Raw genomic sequence first — 8,092 nt, 5'->3', positions numbered from 1 at the left:
CTCTCTCTCTCTCTCTCTCTCTCTCTCTCTCTCTCTCTCTCTCTCTCTCTCTCTCTCTCTCTCTCTCTCGTTGGTGGGAGCATTGGAGGTCGGCATGGGGGGTTCAAATGGTGGGGGTGACAGAGAAGAACAAGGGCTATTCTTGACCGTTGTGAGGGAGGGGAGGGACCTTGATACAGGAGGGGGGGAAAGAGGGCGGGTTGCAAGGGTGGAGAAAAGAGGCAGGAACTGCTCTTGTTTATGGGGCTTCATGGGTGCATGGGGAATACCTTTGTTTAGAGTGCAATCATCTATTCTTTTACCTTGAAGGCCGGCAAGACACTGACATTCTTGAGAAATTTTCACCAGGAGATTGCTATTCAGGCGCTATTGGAGAAAGGTGCAAAGGGCGGGGGGAGAGAGAGAGAGAGAGAGAGAGAGAGAGAGAGAGAGAGAGAGAGAGAGAGAGAGAGAGAGAGAGAGAGAGAGAGAGAGAGAGAGAATCCTCGCTCATGTTGCCTCTCTTAGGCTTCTAGAGAGAGATGAAGAAAGCCCTCACTAGCGCTGCCTCAGAAGAGAGAGAGAGAGAGAGAGAGAGAGAGAGAGAGAGAGAGTCTGCAATATCTCCGACAAGTTTGGAAGTCTGAGAACAGGTGCATCTTTGAAAAAGACCGCCCAACGGCCAATTTCAAAGAGATTATCCACAAAGCAGGGAAACGATAATTTCTATTGGCATGGGAAAACATGTTGATTAGTGTTCAAAAGCCGAAAGAGATGAACGTCGAAGGGTGAAAGAAGAGGGTTGAGTGGAGTCTTTTTTGGAAAAGCCATCCGATGGTGTGCTCATGTTGGAGTTTGCATGGAATGGGCGTAGGCGAATTTTTTATTAAAGGCTATGTATGCATGAACGCCTGCGCATGATAAGGGCTAGATTGTGCAACACAAGCTGCTCTGCATGATTGGGTTGTATTGTGCAACACAGTCTTTGAGGCAGCGCCCTTTCAACAGGCAGCCCATTATAGAGCCTGCTCTCGATTGCTGAACGATAGAGCCTGCTTTCGATTGTTGAATGCATTACTCATGTAAAAACGCCATCTTGCACTGCACGTTCAACCGCTAAGTGACTTACACTACTTGTTTGAAGCAGCAGCGGAGGCATTTGTCGTAGCAGATGGAGAATAAGGGCAGCGGAGGGAATCAATTCTGATTCAAAGATGGGAGGTAACAGAGACCGCCCCTTTTCTTTCTCGCATCGCATTCATGTGAGCAGGTAAATGCATGTGCCTTTTGTTGCTTGCGTGTGTTTGTTCGAAAGGGTTGCCGCAAACAAAGTGATATTGTTTATGCATGTCCGTATTGTGCTTGTCAGCTGCCTAGCGTTTTTAGGGTTCTTCTGTAATGGAGAGGATGAAGCATCTCGCTCCCTCTAGTTCAAGGAGAGGCCGAGGTAGGCCAAGGATCTTCAAACATGAGAGAATCGCTCGTACAGAAGACAACAAGCCCAAAAAAATGCTCGAGCTGAGGGTAACAATATCTACAAGCCGCAGCGATGTGGACATTGCTTTGTTTTCAAGGTTGAAAGTCTTTGTGGAGGAGGAAGCGGTCGTTGGCATGTGCTCGATCGAGCATGGTGGCATTGTCTTCCGCCTCCACTTCCAGATGGTCATTCGAATCATGGCGACGTCCATTGTTGTATTGAACAAGAAAATAAAACAATACCTAGGGTGGGGTGTTGAAAGTCTATCGGAGCAAACATTCTATGTCGTGCCCTTAAGCAAAAGAACATGCATACCTTTCATGGCATGTTGGGGTACTGCATGAAGGACATGGATCAACCACATTATGAGAACTTCTCCCACAGCGTGACAGTGGACGATATCAACAAGGGAATTGAATTGTACCCACAATACAGGGCCGATGAGTTGAAGAACAAGGTTTGGTTGACACATGCAAATATTTTTGACCGTGCACTTAAGTACTCAAAGTTCCACTTGCAGTACCCAATTGGCAACAACTTCTTATCGACATTGCACCATATGTTGAAGTCTGGCAAGGACTACTCGTCCTCCTCATGGATAACACCTTTTCAAGGGCGTGGGGTTCCGCTCAAGAAGATCAAAACGTTGTGGTAGAGCATGATTTTTCCTTCCTTTACTACATACCAAGATGCCATCAATATCTTGTCCTTGACGAGGCCTACACATATGCACAACCTCGAATCGATTGGTTCCTCAGAAGGTGACAGGAAACCCACAAAGTATATTCATTCCTTTCTCTCGTTACTTGTGCTACAATTCACCCTTTCAGTGCTAACTGACTTTGTTGTCACCAACTTGTTCACGGTGAGAACATTAACCGGCCATCTCCTCAGCAACTCACTCGTCTTTGCATCGCATCTGCAAATACGCATGCATTCGCCCCCCCAGTAGATGCTTGTAAGAGCTTGGTCGATCGGCAATCCTTCAAGCTCAAAGGGCAAAGAAGCCATTGTCGTATTGGATAGTGATGATGAAGACGGTGCAGCCCTAGGTGCAAACTTCATTCCTCTTCTTACTAGGAGAGGGGTCACCAATGTTGCTAGTTAGAACGATGTATATAATATGTTATGAACTCCTTGACATATAGCGTCCTCGCCTACTCCTATGATAACATCTATGATGTTTTGCAGATTCAATGGAGGAGTCCAGTCCCCGAGAAAGTGAAGAGAGGTAGCCTCTAGAAGCCTAGGCATTGGAGGAGGATGCAACTCTGGACAGACTTCATGACATACTCATTCAGATGTGGCGCCAGCTGCGTAGAGACACTCTTAAGGACGTAACAACCCTCTGAACTTTTATTATTAACTTTGTAGATAGTTTTAAAACCATGATTATCGAATATGAAATCAATGTAATAGATGTCCAAATCTCCCAGCTACAAGAGCAAATTCAATGTTTGTGCAACGAGGTCGTGTTGCTTAAGGGGCAACTCAATAGCATGAATGCAATTGTCACCCGATTAAATAATATTAGTATTTCAATTACTTTTCAGACATTGTGCAATGTATGTGAATGTGAGCACGTTCCTCCAACCATGAATACCTTCTGCTCGTTACTTGCCTTTTGATCATTGCGGCCTTTGTGGAAATTGTGTGATGTGCATGTCTATGAATGGCAAAATTTATGAAGATCGTGATGTCCCCGTTTCCATGTTCTCATGGTTGTGCCATACTTTCTTGCAACCTTCTTAAGATGCTAAGGAATCTTGAAAGAAATGAATTTCTTTTCACCTCTCCCAGGATGTGCCTATGGGTATGTGCCTATGGATGAGTCAAATCAATGAAAAGACACATGAAAGTGGAAAGTCAAAATACTTTTTATGTCATAATAACTAATATCTTATTCTCCTAATTGATTTTCTCATGTTAAACTGATCATTTAATATGGGGAAGTACCAGGGGAGAAAAAGCTAGAATATTGGTTAAGCTTGCAGACTAGCCACAATAGCGATCCAAAGGAGGGAAAATAGAGGTCTAAAGGGGGGGGCATCTGCAAAAGAGCAATGTGCAACAATGGGCTTAAAAGACTCTAAGGTTCAGCCCATTAAGACTTCCAAAATGCTAAGGTTCCAAATTCAAAGGTTGTGTCCAAAGGTGAAACACTAGGGAAATTGGATGCTTTGTGTGTGTCCCAAAAAGTCTTCACAAGTCCTACATAGGAGGGGGCGAGCCCTGGAAGTAGGGGATGAGAGAGAAACACACACACACACACTCAGAAGCTTCCTTTACACAAGGGGAAAGAGGGACACATGTCAGCTCCCTAGCCCAGATGCCCACAAGGTGTACTCAAATCCTATTGGATGGCCATGGAGGTGGACCAATGAGAATTAGGCTATAGTAAATCTAGTTTAATTAATTTAAAAACACTTAATAAAAGAACCAATAAGAATTAAGCTCTCTAGAAGACTATTGGACAGTCTCCCGAGGGGTCCAATGAACATTCAACAGCCCAATGGCTTGCGTGATTCCTATTGGCCAGAAGACAAAGGGGTCCAATGAGAGTTTAGTTGCATTAATTAAATACCTAAAGCTCTCACAAAAGGGGAAAGGGAGACACATGTCAGAAGGCTATCACTTATGCTCTTGAAATCCTATTGGCTAAGCCTGGAGAGGTCCAATGAGGTGGTAGCATGAGCAAATAGCAAGAGGGGTCGACCAAGAGAGAGGGGGCTGATTTTCTCAAGGCATTATCCACACACACTCACACAAACTCGTGTGTGAAGCAAGAAGACTCTCTCTCTCTCTCTCTCTCTCTCTCTCTCTCCTTCTCAAGCTTTAATGGAAAGCTTATCACCTACTCCAAGCTTGTGAGAAGGGAGGCCTACACCAACAACTCTTGGCTTTGTGATGCAAATCCAACCAAGAGCCAAGCTTCAATGCATGCTCATCTCCTCTACCATGCTAAGCACTAAGCTAAGCTATGCTAATATGAGTGATTATGTGAGGAGATGTACATCTTTCTCGTAAGACTACTCCTTCTTCCTCTCAATCTACTCTCATACCCTGCTAGCTCTCACCATCTTCGAAGGTGTGTGAGGTCTTGGGTCTGAGACCGTGAGGGAATTGATGTTGTGTTTAATAAGTGTTTTTCTTAGTGCTTGAAGTTTCCATCTTCATTGCACTAGCTAGTATTGAACACAAAGAATTGTATTGTAAAATGTCTCTCTTGATGGGAGAAACCATAATACAAAGCCTTTTGGAGGGGGGACCGGCTCCATGTAAATCCGGTCCTCAACTGTTGTCAATAGCTTAATTTCTCTCTCTTTTGAAGTATTGTTCATGCTATCTAACTGGGTGTTATACTTTTTGTTGCTCTCTCCACCCAAGCACTCTTGTTATTCTCATTAGGAATATATTCTAATGAAATGCTCATTATGTTCATGCTATTTTGCGCTACACACAAGTTACTAGGCCATTAAATGTTACATTTTATGTCCATATAAAGAGAGGCGATCGAGTGTACATTAGTTTTATGTTTCTCTTCTCCTTTGTTTTCCCTTGAGTGTTTTCTTTTCTTTAGAGTGTCCTCAGAGTGTCTTTGCACTATGTAGGGAGTGGAAAAAACAAGTGAAAGGGCCACGATGGCTTTCTAAAAAATAAGAAAGTGATCAAGTCATTGGGTTGAGTTAAACTGGATTCAATGTTTGAAAAAAGATTGCCTCAGCTTAGCCTTGAGTCGGTTGAAAATCGAGACTAGCCGGTTGTAAACCATGATAAAGGCAAGAAAAATAGTGAAATATGTGAGAGAATAGTTCAAAATCTTGCAAATTTTAAATTTATGCTAGTATTTTTGGTTCGCTTCTTTATGAGGAGGAAACTTAGCCGACGTTCATTTAAAAAAAGGGACGTTCTCAAATAGTGACTAGAATTACTTTATAGAATGCAAGAATAGTGAAGCCAAGTGAGGCTGTGAAATGAAATTTGAAAAAAAAAACTCTGCAAAAGATATATAAATAAATAAATAAGGTGAGATAAAAAGATCCATTTACTATTTTAAAACTGAAATAATATTTAAGGTAAGTCTTGAAAACATTAAAAGTATGCCAAACCCAACTCTCCTCTAAGGCTTCTTTTAGAAAGCCAAAAACTTGGCCTTCTAAAGGCTCATAACACCCCAAGGGTGAAGGTAGTTCAAATCTCTTTGCTAGACAAGTGTCCCTAAGAGCTTTAAAACTCTTTGCCTTTCAAATGATACTAGTATGTGACCGCACGTTGCTGCGGCCAAAGAAACGTCGCTTCTATTCTTGTAGGGCTATCTTCTCTTCCAAATGAAACACTATCAATACTCTCTTCCTACTTGTATATTCTATTGCATTTCCAAAAGTGATGCATTACACAACCTCTAATAAACATAAATATATGTAAGATGTTGCAAAGCATTCTTTCATACCAAGCTTGCGATCTTCTCATATACATTGTTTTTCATGAGATGCTAGCCCTTGTTCATCAAACTTAGGAGTGCTCTACTTCTATTGTGGTAGAGAGAGAGAGAGAGAGAGAGTCCTTCTTTTGGTGTATCTTGGTCTAGCAATGCTATCAACGTTGATTATACATATTAGGTAGGTTAGCATGGTGTGGAGAGATGAAAGCCGACTAAAATCAATGTAATAGTAAAGCTTTTTTAAAAAGGGAGTGGGTTCTAGAATTGGTTTCAACAACAGGAACACAATTGATTCAATGTCTCTACTCCACTCTCTTATTTTCTTTTATCCTTGTGTCTTTCTTATAAGCAAGACATGGTAGATATATACATCATAACCTCCTATATAGCAAGAAGAAAATATTTCTCTTGGTCTACCTAGGGTTCACAAAGACGCTACCAAGTCGAGAAGTACAAAGTGGGTAAGCAAGTTTTTAAAGATGAAGACCCATAATTGCTACATTGTGTAGTTATAAAACTTTTCATGTCTAAGAGTAGAGTTATGAAAAGATAAGGGCTCATAGTTTCCAATGTGCTAGGAAATCTTCAAGCTTCAAAGAGATGAGCTAACTTTTTTTATAGTGATTGACCCTTATATCTATGATGCTCTCTAGATGCTTCGCTTGCATCTGTATCTATGTTCACAAGCATGGTAATGGTTTGCATCATCACCTAATCACAACAATACATAAGTAGCTTAGTATGATAAGGTGCTATTTGTTCATGTACACTTTCACATCATTTGCATCTTAAAATGTGATAGAAATGAAAGCAAAATAAGGTTGCTCGGTTATTTATTTTTGTAGGAGTTTTGGCCATTCTGCTAAACTGAAGAACGTGGTGTAAAATGGAGGTTGTGACCTAAAATCATCCATGTCATTGATCTCTACTTCCCTCTATCCTCTAATTATAAAAGCATGTTCCTCTTTGAGAGAGCAGATTGTATTCAACCATTTACATGTTTGAGTCTATTTCCTTACGCACAATCTATACCATACCAACCCTTTGGCTTAGTTGTTGCTCTGTTAAATATGAGATTGGACATTGAGGCAGTGTAGGACAACTTCTTTTTGTGTACACATTAGGTTCCTTGAAAATTGAGAGTATGAGTATCATACCCTACTTGAGTATACACACACACACACACACACACACACATATATATATATGTATGTATATACAAACACACATATATACATATATAAATATATAAAATATACACACACACACATACAAACATACATATTATATATATGTACATATATACTTTGTTTGTTGTGTCTGTGTATGTACACACACACACACACACACACACACACACACACACACACACACACATGTTGTTCTACTATAGTAACTATGACATTCAAAAATTTTATGCTCCCCTAGTTCCCCCCACCCCCCCGCGGGTCCCCCCACCAACCTCCCTCTCTCTCTCTCTCTCACTCACACACACACACACACACACACACACACACACACACACACATGTTAGGTGAATAGCAATTTGCATGGAGGTCATGTGTGCATACACATACTGCTTGTCATCATAGTATAGTAGACAAATTGGCGTTGTGGTTGAAGTGATAACCCCAAGTCAATGTGTAAAAAAAGGAGCAAACTATTTTTTCTTAATCTCTTTAAAGAAAAGTATAGATGGCTATGATTGGTCTCTCTCTCTCTCTCTCTCTAAGATCTTGGACTTGAGACCATCGGATAGATCTTTGAGATCTCATTGCAATGCTCCTATAACATTTTAAATTCATATTTTTTCAAGACGCATGCGCGTGTGCTTGTGTGTGTGTGTGTGTGTGTGTGTGTGAGAGAGAGAGAGAGAGAGAGAGAGAGAGAGAGAGAGAGTTACTCTTTTTTTATAAAAAGGACAAAGTATTCAAGAATTGGTAAAAGGTTTGTCAAGTGGGCAATCTCTCTCCCTATTTGGGGTATCAATGTGAGGGTTGATTTTTGTTGGGAATCTTACTTATTCTCTATGGGTGAAAAACGTTAGCTTCCCTTGAAAATACAGTGTAACTCCAAGGAAACCATAATTTCTTGGAAATTTGAAGGGCTTGAAGGGTGTCCTTGGTGAGACGGAGCCTTATGAGCTTGATAAATCTCTCTCTCTCTCTCTCTCTCTCTCTCTCTCTCTCTCTCAT

The 8,092-nt window shown here is 41.3% G+C and overlaps 1 pseudogene; it reads left to right on the top strand.

The window, feature by feature from the left end:
- The first annotated feature begins 1,377 nt into the window (after positions 1-1,377).
- LOC147442986 (uncharacterized) lies at positions 1,378-2,111 on the top strand (annotated as a pseudogene).
- Positions 2,112-8,092: the final 5,981 nt, after the last annotated feature.

Source organism: Adiantum capillus-veneris, chromosome 14 (genome assembly GCF_014529385.1).
Source record: "Adiantum capillus-veneris isolate H3 chromosome 14, ASM1452938v2, whole genome shotgun sequence".
NCBI lineage: Eukaryota > Viridiplantae > Streptophyta > Polypodiopsida > Polypodiales > Pteridaceae > Adiantum > Adiantum capillus-veneris.
Note: the sequence above shows the minus strand (reverse complement) of the source record. Positions and strands in the feature narration are given on the sequence as shown.